Source organism: Psammomys obesus, unplaced genomic scaffold (genome assembly GCF_907164565.1).
Source record: "Psammomys obesus unplaced genomic scaffold, mPsaObe1.curated_primary_1811, whole genome shotgun sequence".
In the NCBI taxonomy this organism is placed as follows: Eukaryota; Metazoa; Chordata; class Mammalia; order Rodentia; family Muridae; genus Psammomys; species Psammomys obesus.
The window spans coordinates 5,539,508-5,558,222 of record NW_026595981.1 but is presented as its reverse complement, the minus strand read 5'-3'; the positions used below and the strand labels follow the sequence as shown (position 1 = coordinate 5,558,222).

The 18,715-nt window shown below is 50.6% G+C and overlaps 1 long non-coding RNA gene across 1 annotated transcript; it reads left to right on the top strand.

The window, feature by feature from the left end:
• The first annotated feature begins 5,986 nt into the window (after positions 1 to 5,986).
• On the top strand, positions 5,987 to 18,282 carry LOC129686580 (uncharacterized). Its single transcript, XR_008721637.1, has 3 exons — positions 5,987 to 6,029; positions 17,950 to 18,094; positions 18,214 to 18,282. It is a non-coding gene; the product is annotated as an uncharacterized LOC129686580 (long non-coding RNA).
• The last annotated feature ends 433 nt before the right edge of the window (positions 18,283 to 18,715 follow it).

The window sequence follows — 18,715 nt, the reverse complement described above, 5'->3', positions numbered from 1 at the left end:
AGCTCTAAACTAGCTCAATTTCCTTAGTAGCTGTGACTATTTAGATTTTTTAATTTCTTCATGGATCTTCTACTTCCCTATGAATTTGTTCATGTTTTTTCACAGTTTTCAAATTTGTTGCCATAGAGTTGTAAGTTATACATTTGAAGATTTCTCAATAATTTATTTAATTTTATTTTATATACATTAGTGTGAAGGTGTCAGGTCTCTTGGAATTGGCGTTACAGACAGCCGTGAGCTGCCATATGGGTAACTGGGGAACTGAATCCAGGTCCTTTGGAAGAGCAGACAGTGCTCTTAACTACTGAGCCCTCTCTCTGGCCCCAGTTTGAGGATTTCTTAACCAAGTATAAAAATGCTTGAAGAAATACCACAGTGCTAGGGATATAATCTCAGCCCTTGGGAGGCTGAGGCAGGAGGATTGAAAGTGAGTTAGAGGTCAATCTGGTCTACATAGTGAGACCCTGCCTGAGTGGAAGGAAGGAAAGAGGGAAGGAAGGAAGGTAGGAAGGAAGGAAGAAAGGAAGGAAGGAGGGAAGGAGGGAGAGAAGAAAGAAGGAGGGAAGGAGGGAAGGAAGGAGGGAAGGAAGGAGAGAAGGAAGGAAGGAAGGAAGGAAGGAAGGAAGGAAGGAAGGGAGGGAGGGAGGAAAGGACTCTGAGAACCATAGAAGAAAGAAACACTAAAGGGAAACTGGAAAGATTGGATGTGGAAGAGCCCACACCAAGGGAAGGAGCCTTCTGACAGCATTGAAAGCAGGAAAGCAGAGGAGCCCCCGGGAGCACATGGCTGCTGTCTGGAAGTACCTCGTTTGAGCAATCGATAAAGTTTGATTCATGTGGGAAATCACAGGGCAGTAAAAATGTGTTATGCCGAGTGTCTCACAATGCCAGCCAGCGAGAATTACACATTGAACACATAAAATGAATATATGAAGCCAGCTTCCTCGGCTGTGACTCCAGCCACTGCAGGAGCTTTTAGGGGTTGCTAATAATATACTAATGTGTTTTGGCTATCTGACTTCACATCCAAGATGGCGAAGTACTGTTTGCAGAGAGCCATGCCTCTTGCTTCCCAAAGCCCAGAGCTCTCTCTGTGGCTGTCATCAAGTGATGGCTTTCGCGAGTCCTTGCCTTTGCATGACGCCCTGGGTTCTGACAATGAAGGAGGTGTCTTCAGCTGAAGGCGGGCGGTGCTTTCGTCCTCATGTCTGAGGTCTGCTTTGACATCCGAAGTTGTTGGTCAGAGGCAGGGTTTTCTCCTGTTCCTATCATGCTTTCTGAGGGGCTGGTATCTTGGGCTGTATACCCTAGCCCTCAGCATTGTCCTCAAAGGCCCATTTATTTTCTTGAACCCCAAGCCTGCACCACACACCTGCCTTCTCCTACCTAGTTGGCTGTGAATTTCATCTCTGCCCAGGGTGGGGTTCTCACTCTGGGGACCCATTTGTGCTCTCTAATGCCCAGATTGCAAACCTGATCTCTTAGCTCTGCCCCAAGAGACAGGGTACAGCCAAGGCAGAGAGCCATTGGCTTAGTCAGCTGTTTTTCCCCAGTGGAAGGAAGAAAGATAATAATAAGGGGTGGGGAGCTGCTCGTCAGAAACTTTGAGTCAGGTCCCTTTCAGGACAGAGCGCTCTCACCGTCACCCTGTTCTACTGTGCCATGGCTGCCACGGGTATTTCCAGGGAGGAAATGCACAGAGAATTATCCTTGATAAAGTAAACCCAGTTTCTTAGGCGGGTTGAGTTAATCCACTGTGCACCTCTACAAAAACCCTCAAGCGGGCTGCCGACATGGAATCTGGAGCAAGAATCCCAAGATTATAGACGTGCATCCGGCAGCTGGAGCTATAGCTCATTGGTAGAGAGCTTGCCTAGAATACAGGAGACCCTGGGTATTGTGCCCAGCCCTGCACGGACTGAGTGTAGCTGTGCAAGCCCACAATCCCAGCTCTCAGAAAGTGGAGGCAGGAGAATCACAGATCAAGGTCACCCACGGGTACGTAGCAAGTTAGAGACCACGCTGGCCTCCGTGAGACTGTCTCAAAGAAGAAAAACTGTGCTTGTGTCTGAGAGCAAATAACCACATTTGTCTCTCTTCTCAGTGCTCCCCAGGGGGAGCCTGGCCCTGGACCAGCCCTTGACAAACATCACTCCTACCTTCTCAACCGCCCGGGGAAGCTGAGTGTTTGCCATGTTTTTAGCAATGGAAGACTGGGTCTGACCGTGACGATGTTTCCGGCCGAGGGGACTAATTTGTTGTGGGCACGTGGTTAGCTAGGATGAGAACGGGGAGCCATACCCCTCCTTGTGGTAAGGTCCGGATGCCAGCTTGCCAGCTCTACATAACCTTGGGCCTCGCACGCAACTTCTGCCCAATCCGTAGCTGAGAAAGGGTGAACTCTCGTCCTGGTCTGGCTCGGCTTCCCTCGGGGTGAACGGAGATAAACAAGCAAATGCAGGCCCATGGTTGAGCAGCCATACAGACTTTGATCCATGTCAGTGGGAGAAGCAACAGGTGTTGGCTGACCCACACATTCCTTAGGGTGAGCGGGTTCTAGTTAATCTTTATTATATGAGCTTCAGCTTTTGTCCAGTGACCCCAGCTTGCACAGCTCGATGACATATCTCAAGTGCTCTCTGGGACGGAGCTTCCTGGATTCGGTGCGGACCAGCTGAGCCGTCTCCACAGCCTAACACTTAAACAAGTTTTATGTCTTTTTTTTTTTTTTTTTTTTTTTTTTTGACAGAGCCTGGAGATCACAAAGCAGGCTAGGCTGGCTGGCCAGCAAGACCCAGGGATCCCAGTGCTGGGATTACAGGCACTTTGAGAACACACACGTCTGTGAGTGTTTTCAAAACTGACTTGTCCTGCAGCGCAAGGTGTCCTTCTTGTGAAGGACAGTCTGCCTCGGAGCTCTAAAAACACAGATTTCTGTAAACTGCCTTTGCTGAAAACAGCTTCTTGAGAGGAAGGAAGGGGGAGAGACTGAGGGGATGGACTTTGATCCAAATCAGAAAGATGTCGCCATTACAACGTAGGAGCTGCGTAGGAGGATGGGGAGCGTCACCCTAAGGGCCCAGTGAGGGTCCCTGCTGGCGTTATGTACACAGCAGTGATGAGTAAAGGGCTGTAGTCATAACCTGCTCACTACTTGGCTGTTGTTTTTATTCTAATATTGTTTTCATGTTAATCTTCAGATCTCTGCCACTCCTGGCATACTGGAGTTTCAGCGACCCATGGAAGAGCTTTCTCTGGGGGCTTCCCCGGTTTCTGGTGTTTTTCTTCCATCACACACGGAACTAGGTCCTCTCTAAGGTCCTATGTTGAGGTCCTGACCCTGGCACCTACCTTGGTGTGACAATACATGAAGAGAGGGTTTTAAGGATTTATTTTATGTATGTAAGTGTTTTCTTTCTCTTTCTCTTTTATTTTCTTTGAGAGTCTCACTATGTAGGCCTGTCTGTCCTGGAATTTGTTATGTGAAACAGGCTATCCTGGAACTCATAGAGGTCTCCTGAGTATTGGGGTTAAAGACAATCTGAGTGTTTTGTCTGCTTGTTTATAACGGCACCATATGTGTGCAGAACCCACTGTGGCCAGAAGAGGTCATCAGATTCCTTGGAATGGGCGTTACAGACAGTTGTAAACTGCTATGTAGGCACTGGGGACAGACCTCAGGTCCTCTACAAGAGCAGCAAGTGCCCTTGACCACTGAGCCATCTCTCCAGGCGCAAGACAGAGTTTTGGAGAGGTAGCTGAGTTAAAATGGGATTATTCTGGAGGTCCTAAGCCAACACAATTGTTGTCTTTGTAATAAGAGATTATAACACAGACACACCCGGAGGGAAAGCTACACAAAGACACAGAGAGAAGCTGCCACCTTCAAGCCAGGGAGGCATGCTTGGAAGAACCCGACCCTGGAGCACCAGAACCTTGAGGAAACCAAGTGTTCTGCCCACCCCCACCCATCATCAGGGTCTGTTGTAGTGGACCGGGCAAATGAAAGCACCTAACTTTCAGTGGTCTGTAAAACTCTGCAAATCTGGAGACCAACACAGGCTTTTCCGCAGCTCGGCACCACAGACTGTTAGTCCAGCAGGAACCTACCGCCCCCTCACCTGCCCCATCTGGGAGGCCATCTTGGACCAGGGAAGTTTCAGAAGAGACGTGAAGAAGCAGTTAGAACACAGATAGGAGAAGGTGCTGCTGAGCCAGCCACGAAGCTGCCTTTCCTCTGGCCATTTTGAGGAGGGGATATTCATCTTAGAAACCTGCAGGCCAGGCCGGCACCTTCTAAAGCTGCACTGTCCAGCACGGGAACTGTCAGCCACGGGCCTGCCAAACATTTGAAGATGCATGGTGAGTGTGAAATACACAGAAGCTCCGGGGTAGGGAAAAGCTAAAAATATCTTATTTATTGTATTGATTACATATTGACACGAGAGTCCTCATATACTAAATTAGCTAAAAACATGTCTTCACAATGAATTCTGCAAGCTGCTTTTAACTTTTCCAACATGGCTACAATACATTAACAATGTAAGTGACTTACACTGTATTTCTATTCTGAAAGAGAAAGAGAGAGAAAGAGAGAGAGAAAGAGTATGTGTGTGCTCTGCAGATCCCATTCTGACAACCTTACTGAGTGTCCACAGTGGTCTACACACACCCAGGACATGGTAAGGAGACCCGTCCCTTCCCCAGAGGACAGCTGTGCCTCTGCTTTTAAAAGTGGCCGCCAGAGCCCTCCTCATTCATGGCTCTTCCTGGGTCAGCGTTTCATTATTCATTCAGTATATATATATTGTAACACATCACCAAGCCCAACCAGCAAACTATGGGGACAGCGCTCTGTTTAATGGCCAGCCTCGCTCTGGCTCTGGGGCTGTGATTTCTGGGCTTGCGGCAATGACCTCAGGCCTGCAGAGCTCTTCCAGCACGTAACTCAGCCTTCTCCTTCCCTGGGACTGTTACCCAGTGCAGCCCAGCGTTCAGCCTTGGCCGCAGAGCCTGATTCTGGGCTCTGCTCACTCCCATATTTGTTCACTCAGTGTGGTTGAGCCTTTCAGTGTGTTAGACGCTGTGCTGGACACTGGGCTGAAGACTGGCAAGCGCCACGTTAGAACCTTCAATGGGAAAGGGAGGGACGGATTCTCGGGAAGACTTCTTTCAGGAGGTCTCTTGGGTTTTGAAGGGTGAATAGGAGCCGTACTGCAGAGGGAGTAATCTCAGCCTTGTAAGCCTTGCTACAGTCCCCCAGAGAGCCCTGCTGTCCTCCTGACCATGACATATGTATCTCTGGGGTAAGGTCAGGCCTCAGCATTCCTTGAGTGCATTAGGGGGAATGGAATTGAGGCAATCTTAATTTATTTTTATTTTATTTCATTATTATTATTATTATTATTATTATTTTACCATAGCTTGAAGACAAGTCTCGAAGGTCTAAGCATGTTTCTCTGGTCTACCCAGGAGTCTGAGGGCAATACAAGGATATGGGTTTTGAAAGCAGATAGCAAATGCTGACTGCCAGAAGTCAGCCTGTACCGTGTTTATTTATTTAGGCCTTTGATAGCTGGACAAGTGTTTATTGAGTGTCTACTTTGTGCCAGGTATTGGGCGCTCGGCAGTGAATAGGATCTTGTTTTTGCTTTCCTGGGGCTCACTGCCTCAAGGGGGAGGGAGTGAGATACTTCTCAAGCCGTGTGGGGAGACTGTGGAACTAGAGCCCCCACAGGAAGGCTCCCCAAGACAGCCCTCGGCAGCCAGGGAAAGTTTCCTTGAGGGACTAGCTGGGCAGAACCCATCAGGTGAAAGGGCAGGGAAGAGATGGGTGGAAGCAACTTTCCGTGCAAAAGCCCAGGGGCAGGAATGAGCTTGGTGAATTCAGAGAATTGCTAGTGTTTACATTGGCTGGAGTGTGAAATGTGGTGTGGGGGAGGGTGCAGAAAGCAATTGTGAAGCCTGCCAGATGGCTCGGGAGGCAAAGGTGCTCGCTGCCAAGCCCGAGTTTGATCCCTGGAAACGTGGTAAGAGGAGAACACCAACTCCTGTTAAGTTGTCCTTTTGCCTCCATGTGTATGTGTGTGTGACACACACGGGCTCACACTCACACACACAAACCCTCATGCTTACACACATACTCTCTGTCTCTCTCTCTCTCACACACAAATAAGTGTAAAGAGACGTTTTAAAAAGAAAGGTTGGTAAATATTGGCGCAGGCCCGACAGTAATACGCCTTTCAAGCAGAGGTGTGGAGTCTGTGTTTTGTGCTGTGGACGGTGGGAAGCACCCATCAGCGGTGTTCGTCTGTGCGGTGTGACTGAGTCGCAGCTGGGGTGTGGGAGTCCTCTGGGGATGGCGGTGGGCTGAGGTGGTGGGGAGCGGAGGAGCAGGTAGAGTCAAGAACCAGTTCACGGTGCTGGAGCCCTTGCTCCGTGCAGCTCTGTCCTAGGAAACTTGTCTGCTGTGCCTTGGCCCCCTCCACCTCTCCTCTGCTCAGGCCCCCCCTTGTCACTGCTGCCTGAAACCTCTAGGGCGATCTGGGCTGTTTCCCACGGCCGGGGGGGGGGGACCGCTGTCCTCTGTCCATCCCTCCCTCCTTCCATCAGGGAGCCTCCACACTCATGTGGTTGTGACCCATCCGAGCTCAGCTTAAAAGGCACAACAGGTCGTGTCTGTCCCTCCACTTGGACATTTTGCTGACAGTGGTAAATGGCTCCACTGTGCATGAGAATGAATTTAGACAAATGTGGGAGCTGGTGTGTGTGTGTGTGGGGGGAAGACTCTGGGCAGGGAACCTTCTCCCGGAAGCATCAGAACCCAGCCTTAGCCTTTACTGAGGGAGCCAGGAGGGACACTTGGCACGATGTGACTGGTTCCTGTGAGGTATCTTCTTGCTTAGTCAGTTTTTGAGTGAGGACTGGGACGTCAGAACATCCCAAACTTTAAAGCAATGAGACACAAGCTGACTGAAGTTGGTCTATGGTGACAGTGATGTGTTGAGGACATTGGAAAGGGGCTGCTTTGATGTAGGACCATGGGGGGAGGGGGGGCTGAGTTTATCAGAGTCCTGCTGGGAGGTAAAGACATCAGTGGCCACGCTAGCTCGGACAGCTGACTGGGTATTTCCTGGGAGAACGTGGCTTTGACTTGTGGTGCAGGGGGAAAAATGTGTGTGTGTGTGCATGCTTCCGGATTTAAAGGATTAGCTTGGTTCTTGCTCATTTGTGGTTCACATCTTATTTTGGCCATGGACCTCTGTTTTGTTTGTCTGTCTGCTTCCCTCAAACTTTGTGTGTAGAAGCTGTGCTGATGCTAGAACCCCAGGCTCATCCATGGCAAACAAGTTACCACTGGGTCACACCCCAGGCCGCGTATGAAACAGGTTTACAGTCATTAAGGCGACCTGCCATTGCTGGGCCCCTGGAAGTGGCCAGCTGTTGCTGTGACCTGTGTCCACTGAGACTGAACACAGTGATGGGTGAGAGGGCTGGCCACAATAGTGAACGGTGGGAAACGGAAGGGGATTGTGCTGGGAACCGCTTTTGTCTGTCTGTTTGTTTGTTTCTGATCAAGTGGCTTCCCATTGGGGTGTCATTGTACACACACAGCTGTGCCTCCTCTGCTTTCCCCTGGCAGGGTGAGGCTCTGCCAGGGGGTGTGTCCCAGTCACCCCCTGAAGTGACTTCAAAGGAGCGTCCTACCTGGTGTGAGTCAGGATGTGGGGAGAAGAGCCAGGACTGAAGCCAGGCACAGGCCCGGGCAGACTCGGTATTCAGACAGGTATTCAGTGGAAAACGGGACTGTGGGAAACGGGACTGGCTCCAAATGCCCACCAACCGGAGGGGAGGGGAGGGGAGGGGTGGAAGAGGGAGGGAAGGAGAGGAGGGAACTTCTTCTAGGAAAAAAAAGAGAGGATGGAGGCAGAGGAGAAGAGAGGAGGGAAGGAGTTGCAGGGGAGGGAAGGCGGGAGGAGAGAAGCTCGTGCTCTGTAGCTTCACGGTGTGAAAAATCCAACATAGCCAAGCTCTACCCTAGGGGTGAAGAGTGGCTGCTATGTGGTGAGGAGCAGAGGCCGCCCGGCTTGACCGGGGCACCTCCATGCTTTCAGCTTTGGTGTGACTCACACATACACAGAAGAGCTCAAGAGCAACCAGTGAAGCAGTCGGCCCTCAGGGCCAACAAGTCCACAGTGGCACAGCTGGTGTGAGGCACACTGAGGAGAGTCCAGCTCTGTCTGGGCTTCCTTGCTCTCCACAGCCATTTCTTACTTTGGAATCTCACCATTCCTATCTGGAATTCCATGCTAATTTCTTCGTCTAGTCTCTGGGAACTCTTCCATCTATCATTCACTCAGCAAACATCCCTCCGCTATTCCCTGCTGAAAATGGTGTGATGGCTGCTACACGCTCAGCCTTCTCTTCCTCCCTTTGAGGATCTCCCAGAGCCCTTGAAGGCACCAGGCAAACCTTGCGGAGTGCTACCTCAAGCTTCTTGGTGTCAATTAGTTTTGTTGACTACAAGGTTAACGGAATGCATGCTGAGAGATTAATTTACATTTATTTATTTATTCATTCACTTATTTATTTATCTATCTATTTATTTATTTATTTTTCATGACAGGGTTTCTCTGTGTAGCCTTGGCTGTTCTGGAACTCATTCTGTAGACCAGGCTGGCCTTGAACTCACAGTCATCTATCTGCCTGCCTCTGCCTCCTGAGTGCTGGGATTAAAGGCGTGTGCCACTGTACCTGGCTTCACTTACTTTTCTTGCAGGAGGAGGTTTGAGGCCTTGTTTTAGAAATGGCCTATGGTTTCTCAGTAGCCTTCAGGGAGCTCCCTCCTTACTGAAACTCCCTGCCATCACCTGTCTACCCTTCCTGGGCTCTAGAGTTTGTTGTTCTACTCCACTTCCTGTTTCTACACACAGGAAGTAAGGAAGCCTTCACTCACTGACCCAGGCCTGTACTGAGAGATTCACAGAGAGAGTCCTACTTACTCCTCTGTAGCCAACAGAGAGATGCTGTGACTACCCTAGTTTTGGAGAAAAGGAAGCTTGAAGGCAGAAAATGACTTTCTCACATCATGGGTGTACCAAGTGGTAGGCCTCTGACTGTAACTTGAGGTCACTATTCTCTTTTTTTTTGAGACAGAGTTCTGTTGTCTAGGGCCGGCTGGCCTGGAACTCATGATTCTCTGGCCTTGCCTGCTGAGTGCTGGGATTATGTCAGCCAGTGTCACTGTGTCTGGCTTCAAAGTGGAATTTTGTGAAACTCCCAAGCCTGGCAGTCATCAGTCTGCCCCGGGTCCTCTGCTGGCTCCTCCCCTTGCCTGATACAGTACCCGCAGCTACAGAGATTTCTATGTGTCTTGGTGGTTCCCTTCTGACCTCGGTGAATTGGGGTGACAATTTCTGTCTCTCTGGGTTACTCAGACGGTCTGAGGTGGCAAAACAGTGGAAATTATTTGAGCATGGTCCGCTCCATGTGTTGCGTCGTTCCTGCCATTAGGGTCACCCTGACTTCTCTAAAATCCTGGGTGGTTTTGCAGGGGCGGGGGTGGGGGTTGGGGGGGTACCATTACCTAGAGAAAACAGCAGTGAGATGGACTTCTCCCTCGTCTCAGAGGCCTTGGGCGAGTTCCACGGTCTTTGCATATCCAAACATGGAGAACTTTCTAGAAGGCATCCTCTAACAGGAAGGCGGAAGCTGTTTCTCCAGCTGGAGCAGGCGGATGAGGGTGTTCACTGAGGGCGGCCCCGGGGGTCACAGAGCTGAACCGGAAGCTGGCGGGTCTCCAGAGAGAGTTCTCCTGCGGGTTCTAATCCGGTTCGGCTCTCAATGGCCCGTTGTGTTGTGATCCCTAGCGCTTGTCGGTTGAGACTGTGCTTGCAGCGGAGAGGTTTGATGCGGTGACACTCTGCCCCCGTTCTTCCTGCTGCGAAGCAACGGCCCACTTCAAGTCGCGGTGGCTTCGGAAGCCAGGAAGCAGCTCAGGGCCCGTACTTGACCCTGGTAGAAAGTTTTTGGCTAGTCCTGGTTCTCCCAGCACAGGCAGGTGCTTTGGTTCTTCCCAGCATCTCTGTAACTCCCCCAGTGGTGAGGACTCAGGATGTATTTTCTGCTTCGGCGTGGTTCTGCATGCTGCAGAGATGAAAGCGGGCACACCCAGCCCAGGATTCAACCTGCCCTCTGGGGCGCCCTGGAGTGCCTCGGCGGGGTGGAGCCCGGTGACTCCTTCAGCCCGTGGGAGTGACGGAGTGGGAAGGCCGCTGCGTTTGGAGATATTTCCCTAGCATCCCCAAGTCTGACATGAACGAGATGGGTCCTTTCTGCTAAGCCACCAAGATTTCGAGATGTCTCTGCCGTGACAGCTGCACTAATGACCTAATGCTGTCAGCATTTACACGAGTTTCCCAGTTTGCTGAGCATTCCCCTAATCTTCCCAGAGGCCCCGACTCTCCCACGGAGTCATGAATCTCCCTCCCGGTGAGGTCAACCGCCCAGCTCTTCAGCTGTGATCCCTACCCTTCATCCTTAATTAATCCCGGGCCCTCCTGATAGGCCTCCAGGGTTTTCTCTGTTTGACGGGGATCCAGGAAGCTAGGCAGGAAGGGAGAGGCAGTGGAGTAAACAGTGGTTACAGGAGCTCGGCAGCCCCGAAACATTAGTGCCCATAGCCGAACCCCAACCTCAAAGCAACATTAGTGCCCATAGCCGAACCCCAGCCTCAAAGGGCTGTCATAGGAATTTAATGTGAAGCTGCGGCCACAGCTGCTTACAGAATCCTCAGCCCTGATTCTGGATGGAGGACGTGGTGACAGATAGCAGTTACTGTGACTACTAAGATGAAAAAGGTGCTTCAGGGCTGAGGTGGGAACTCAGCCCAGGCATGAGTTCCGCTTTGGCCTCCGCTCAGGAGCAGGGCCACCCCAGACAGGATCATTTCAGAGTGTGATAGAGGGAACCCTCCTTCCCCCCACCCCCAACGACTGGGATCACATGGCGGAATTGTCTGTGTCTTCACTGCCGGGTACTTTCACCCAGCTACCTTTGGTTAGAAGGAAGAACTTGCTCTGTCTCCTCCCTTCCTGTAGAGCAGAGACGGGGTAGCGGTGAGTTCAATAACATGCTTATTGAGCCTTTACTAGACATCGGGTTAGAAGTGTAAACTAACAAAGACTTTGTTTTGAAAGCGTTCTCGTGAAGTGAGGCGGGCAGGAGGTGAAACACTAAAGGGAGGTGGGCACGGCAGTGAGAACTAGAGTGAGTAGCCTCCGTGGAGGGAATACCCAAGCTGACTTGTGCACCAGGAGGACCAGTGCCAAGGGTGGGCCCTCAGGAGGGAGAATGGCCTGCAGCTGCTGGTCTCTTCCCACTGCCCCGCCCCTTAGGCTGGCTGCGCAGGGGAGCATGGACAGATGTCCCAAGAACAGAAAGGTCTTGCCTGGTTGAAGCTCCTGAGGAGGCAGGCCAGAGAGACAGTGACCGGTGTCTGTCAGCAGAGCTGAGCAGGCCACTATGAGGAGCTCTGGGTGGGCTCAGGGCAGGGAAAAGGATGGGTCCAGGTTTGTTTTCCGGAGGCCACTTTCATTGTCTGTGTCTTCACTTGGCCAAGCCAAGGCAGAGGCAGGGAGGCTAAGAGCTCAGCATCCAAGCTGTGTTCTGTTTCTTCAGTTGCTGCACCTTTTGGTCCCATCCTGGGGAGCATGTGTCACCGTGGCAACAAGTGGAAAGACGTTTCTGGCTTTAAAACATGTGTGTGTATCTATGCGCCAAAGTCATTCGTGTGGCTCCGTGCTGATGTATAGACACATCTTTCTCCATCAAGTCCTCCCCACCCAGCTGGGGTGTGTTGACTTTGAAGCTTAGCTGGTTTCCCTCAGAGAAGTCACACTGTACAGAGATGGGCAATCAGCAGGCCTCAAAACTCCTGCTCCTTTTCGTGCCTACAAGAATGCCTGCGTCAGACAGAGCTGCATGGAACATGGCTCTCGGATAAAGAGGCAGAAGGGCAAAAGGCAAAGGTGGCTCCTTTCACGCTCACCATTCTTGTCCTATTTGGTCAGAGAGGCTCACCAAGATGGTCAGGAAAAGAAACTTTCAGAGCCCGCCCCTGGCTTCTGCATGGTTGACACTCCTTTTCAGATTTCCATTAGGCCGGGACCATGCCTCCATCATGGCATTTGGGGCTCCTCAGGCTCAGGCTGTTTCATTTACCCAAACACTTACTAGACTACTTACTACAGGTACTGTGCCGGGGACAGGGGGCAGAGCGTTAAACGAGATGAGACGAGCTCATCTGGGTTTACCTCATAATGGGGGCAGATGGACAACCAGCGTTTGAGCACAGCCACTTTCGACATCGGTTTGTTCAGGAAGACAAAGGGATGATTTGTTGGGCTGAGTTGTGATAGGCCTCCTCAAGCTTGGCTGGTAGCCAGGGTGCCTCACTTTTTCTTGCACATGCTACCCTTGATGGTCGTCCACCAGAGCTCCTCAACTGGCCACTCTTCTTCCTGGAAAGCGATTTTCCTGATTTCCTTTGTGGCCATGGGCTTTGCATTCATTTAGTTCTCAACTCCTCAAACAGGGGCCCCACAAGTCAAAATAGCCCTTGTTTTATGCTTATGATCCACCTCAGCCACCTGTGAGCCATTGGTTTGGTAAGGAAACCGAATTCTCTGTGCAGTCAGTGCAGAGTTTGTGCCTGTGGGCATGGCTATGGCTGATAGTATTATCTTTCGTGTCAGTATTTGCTTTTATCTTGATTGAAGTGAGATCTCTTTGTTGTTCGTCATGGGGTTCTCCAGGCTAGCTGGCCAGAGAGCTCTTGGAAACCCTCCTGTCTTCTCCCATCTTGCAGTAGGAACACTGGCATCACACACACACACACACACACACACACACACACACACACACACACACACTGTCTATCTTTGAATGGGTTCTGTTGACTCAAACTCAAGAGCTTATGCCTGAGTGGCACATGCTTTTATCCATCGAGCCATCTCCCGAGCACTGGAGGGTTGTAACTGAGGAATTAGAGGCTGGGGGAGAGAGGGGCACTGGGACATGGCTGTCACATTGGTTTGCCCCAGGAAGGCTAGCGGTTCTTGACAGTTTGCCTGCACACAGCTCACTGTGGATTCCGGGAACCTCTGGAATTTGTTGTTTCGCGTCTGAAGTCTTAAGCAAGGACAGTAACTCTAACTGTCTGATTAGATTTTCTTTTCTTTCTTTTTTTGAGCCACAGTCCAGCTACATGTCCCAGACTCTCCTGGAGCTGGTGACTCTCCTGCCTCAACCTTTCAAGTGCTGCTGGGATTACAGGCGTGCCAGCACATCTGTTGCGTCCGGTTCCTGCTGGCACTGGGAGCTGCTTCCTAGGCCTGGTGCTTGGCCTTTGGCTCCTGGGCCTAGGTGGGTGTCCGGGCCCCCATTGCCTTCCCCCACACCCTGCCCCTACCCCAGTCCCTCCCAGCGTCTCCTCGTGGGCACAGCCAGGATAAGGAGCTGAATGTGAGCTGTGCAGAGCAGTGTCAGGAAACCCAGGGTGGCTGGGAAGTCACTGGCTTCTTAAGTCACGTGGCACTTCCTCACAACGAAAACAGACCAGTTCTGAGGCAATCTCTGACTGCTCTCTCCCTCCCCTAAGGGAGGTGGGCTCTTGTCTAGCCCTGGGGTCTCCTGAAGGCCCTGAGCTATGGCGTTGTCACCAACACCACAGGCATCTCCTAAGTGCAGGTGCAGGGCTCGTGGAAGAAACAGCATTTTCCTTCCTCTGCAAAGGCTGCACCTCTGAGAAGCCAGTTTCCTTTTCTAGATATATCCTGTCCATCCGTGCAGACCCTTGGTGGGCAGGGGTTGATCTAATAAGATAGAAACAGGGCAGCAGGCTCACTGCCAGCCATGCTCCCCAGGACTGTGCTTTGCCCTCAAGACGTTCCTGTGCTCTTCGCCATGCGGATCTGTGCCCCGGTTTGCTGCCTGAACTGGGCTAACAGTGGTGGGCCGGGCTGTTCTTATTTTAGTCGTAGTATGCCACGGAATCCAAGGTGCCTGGCAATCATTGACAGGACCATTGGTTTTGTCTCCCCCGCAAAAGGCAGCAGAAGTGCTGCCAGCTCGTGGAGGCAGACGCTGTCCTGTTGATGAGCTTAGACTTAATGAGCTATGGTGTGATGGCTAATCCTATAACACCTAGCGGGAGCCATGCTGGACTTACAGCTAGCTGTGTGTAACAGAGTGGGAATCACGGCTCTGATGACGTCACTCGTTGACTTACCTGGGACTTGACTCTACTGGCACCCTCCTTAACATGCGAGACAGGCCAGTTCCTAACCCGTGGTCCATACTATGGGATTCCCAGGCTCAGGTTGCTTTTAGGGACCTCCTGTATGGTTTCCACTTGTGTCTTACTTCTCTGGCTCCAGATGCAGGGAGACAGTTTTTTTATTTCTTTTTTTTTTTAATTATTACTGTAAAAAAAACAAAAACAAAAAACAAAAAACAAAAAAAACAACCCACAGGGTAAAACTTACCATTTTAACTATTTTTTTTTAAAGATATAAACCTTATTTTATGTATTTTTTTAAAGATGTAAATCTTAGTTTATGTATATGAGTGTTCTATCCGCATTTATACCTGCCAGAAGAGAGAATCAGTTCACATTATAGATGGTTGCGAGCCACCACGTGGGTGCTGGGAATTGAACTCATGACCTTTGGAAGAACAGACAGTGCTCTTAACCACTGAGCCATCTCTCCATCCTAACTATTTAAAAATGTACAGGTCAGTAGTGGCTAGTAATCCACTACTGCTTATCCCCCCCCATTCTTCCCTACCCCTGCCCCACTCTCACCCCCAAGAATCTGGCACCCAGGCTTGTCTGGAACTTGTGATTTTTCCATCTTAGCCTCATGAGTGTGACGGTTACAGTTGTGTGACACTATGGCCAGTCCCCATATATTCTTCTCAAAGGAAAAATTACTTATTTATTTTATGTGTAAGGGTGTTTTGCCTATGTGGATGTCCGTGCATCCGGTGCCTGCAGAGGCTGGAAGAGGGCATCGGATCTCCCCAAACTGGATTACAGACAATCATGAGTGAGCCTCTTCGTGGGTGTTAGGATTGAACCCAGGTCCTCTGGAAGAGTAGCCAGTGCTCTTAACTGCTGATCCATCTCTTCAGCATCCCCCCTTCCTCTCTCTGTTGTGCAGCCAGTGCCACAGAGGGTAGAAAGGCACAAGACAGTGCCTGCTATGCCTCAGGAGAGGTGCCAGCTGGACCTCCTGAAGCAGAGACTGGGTCCTGGCCTCCTTTGGTTCCGTGCTGCAGGATGGTAGTGCACAGTTCCCATCCTCCTGTCTCATACTTGCTCCTTAATTTCCCTCTAGGAGACTCCTCCTCCTCACCCCTCTGGGAAGAGGTGGCATGTGTCCCAGGCCTGTCTGGCTCATCGGGGTCCTCTGGACAGCACCTGGCTGGGTTAAAGATAGACAAGGAGCCAGTGAAAATAAAGCTTCTGCTTGTCCTGGACCTGGGGGGTCAGACTGTCCTGGGGATGCTCAGCTGAGAGGATGTGAGCCTAGGCATGCTGGCAAACCAGAGCAAACCTGTTGGCAAGGGAAAACTCACCCAGCCAGCATCAAGAACAGAAGAAAGACACTCCGGAAGACTGGGTGTAGACACAAATCTTACCTTCAGTTGGGGAAGCCTGTTAGATCTGCTTCCTTTCCTTCCTCCCTGTTAAGAATATCCTATTTTAATAATTGCATATGGGTGTTTAGCCTACATTTGCTTCTGTGTATCACATGCTTGCCTGGTACCCAGGAGGTGAGAAGAGGGTGTCAGGTCCTCTAGAACTAAAATTACAGAGCACTGTGAACTACCATGGAGGTGCTGGGAATTGAACCCAGATACCCTTAACAGCTGAGCCATAGCTGCAGCATCCCCTCCACCCTCCCTTTGACAGAGTTCCATGTGGTCCAGGCTGGCCTCAAACTTGCTGTACAGCTAAGGGTAACCTTGAACTTCTGATCCTCTTGCATTCACCTGCAATGACAGGCAGGCATGCACCACTACACCCAGTTTCCTTCAGTGCTGGGGACTGAGCTCAGGGCTTTAAGCATGCCGGGCAAGCACTGTGCTGAGATACCCCAACGGCCTCCACCATGCCACTTACTTTTCCACATTAGGTGCTTGAATGAGGCTTTTGTACATTGCAAACCTATATCCTTGGTTAAACAGACACTGAAGGCTACAAAGGGGAGGTTGTGGTTGGGTGGACGAGGATGGCTGTAGGACAAGAAAATGCCTTCAGTATCATCCTCATTTTCTTATACACCAGCCCAGACCTGACTTCCATGCTGGAGCTTTTTCCTAGGAGCTGGCATGGTATTGCAGATGAGGACGCTGAGGTGTGGTGATATGAAGGTTTCCATAGGGACTTTATGAATATAGCACACAGGACCTAGGCTGGACCTCTCCGGAGATGCAAAGTAGGCTTCTCCACCAGCCCAGGGCCAGAAGTAAGACAACAAGATGAAGGGACAGGAGTGGCCTTAAAATTAAAAAAAAAATTTTTTTTTGACACTTAGTGTCTATGTTTAGTGGGGGTACTTTTGGCATTTAGCATGTGAATTTGGTGGGGGAGGGGGACCATTCTCTGTGCCACATGGAGGTCAGACAGGCACAAGAAGACATAACTGAGAACTCATGTCTCATCCACAAGCAAGGAGGCAGAGAGAGACAGAGACAGACAGAGTCAGAGACAGACAGACACAGGGATAGAGACAGAGTCAGACAGAGAGAGATAGAAAGACAGACAAAGATAGACAGACAGAGACACAGATAAAGACAGAAACAGAGAGACACACAGACACAGAGATGGACAGACTGATGGATGGATGGACAGAGAGAGACATGCACACAGAGACACATAGACACACAACCACAGACACGGAGAGACATATGCACAGCCACAGACGCAGAGAGACATACACACAGAGACACAGAAATACTCAGAGAGACACAGACACAGAGAGACACAGAGTAATACAGACCAAGACACAGACACAGAGAGACACAGAGTAACATAGACCAAGACCGACTGACCGACCGAGTTTGACTGAGTCCTACAGATGGAGACAGAGACTAGAAAGAGTGTGAGTCTTTTGAAACCTTACAGCCCACTCTCAGTGACACTCCTAATCTCTCCCAAACAACGCCACCAACTGGGGACCAAGTATTCAATCGTATAAGTGAATGGGAGCCATTCTCATTCAAACCACCGCAGGGGATGTGGGGAGGGCTGCCTGTCTGGTAGAGAGAAGAAAAGTTCTCTCGAAAAGGCCATAGTGGTGGAAGCTGCAGCCTTGGAAGGCATGGGCACAGGAGTTGGTTGGCAACGAAGAGAAGCATGGTCCCGGCTGCCTATGCTCCAGTGAGCTCCTAGCCACACTGGGGCTATGATTTAAGTGTGTAGCCTCTGGAGGAATGCAGGTGTTCTGTCTGAAATTGTTTTGCCGGGGGAAGATGGGGAGATGCGGGAGGTGCTGCCATATGAAGATGCTACAAATACATGGGAGTTTTGCAGTTACAGAACTCCTGATATTGGGGGCTTCGTAGAGGTTCTGGTCTGCCGAACATATTGAGGTGGTGTGCTCAATAGGCGTGAGTGTGCTCGTGGCTTCCAGGGTCATCACACTGAGTAAATAACAGATATCTAAGGATACTGGAAGGTAGGTTTCTCCTTGGAGAAGGGGTTGTGCAGACACAGGACGAGGGGAGGGGAGGGGGAAAGCTAGAAAGAACTGAAGAGCTGGCTGGGTTTTTATTTGTCTGTGTAGATATCTAGATACATTCACACTAGTGGATGTACGGTTTCAGACCTATGTAAGTCCACGTGGCTATAGTTGTCAGTGTATGGACATGTACTTGCAGCGTTCGGCCTCCGAGGTCCCAGAAGCAACGGAGCTCACCGTGCTCCTCCTGGCTCTTGGCCTCTGTAACCGTTGTCGACTACGATAAACCAAAGCTTCCTGGAGGAGACGCTGCTCCAAGGTGATCCTGGAACAGGTGCTGTAAGGTGAGGACGCGTTTAGAGGGTAACTTGGAAGGGACACTGGCAAGATTTGCATGAGGCCTGTGGGTTGGCTGTTGATTTCCTTGGAAGGCCTGGTTATGAATCCACGTCTGTGTTCGCAGGATGTGCTCCGGAGCTTTGAGGACGGCAAAACATCGTCTCTGCGGCCTGCTCTCCAAGGCTTCAGAAAACGCTAGAACTGTGTCTTCTCCGCACACGTGGAGACTGTGAGGTCCACATGCATGCAGCAAAGCCACTGTGGGAAGCTATTCACGGCTGGGAAACCGGGGCAAGAAAAACAGGGCAGCTTTGGCGTTCTCACAGCTTTTCTGCAAATCCGCAATCGTTTCAAAATAAAGTGTATCTCAAAAAAGGGTTTAAAAGCCCACTCAGCCTGACTAATCCCCAGGGGACCGCATGACACGTGAGAGTATTTCTGTCCGTTCTTTAATGTGAATTTTTATGTAGTTAAAATCGTACTGTATGTACAACTTTATAGCCCCCTGTGTCATTTAGCATAGTAACATAAACACGGCTCTAAGCGTTACTACAGTCTCCATAAACATTGTCTTTAATGGCCATGGGACGCGCCACTGCGAGGCTCCGTCTGAGCTTAGCAAGCCA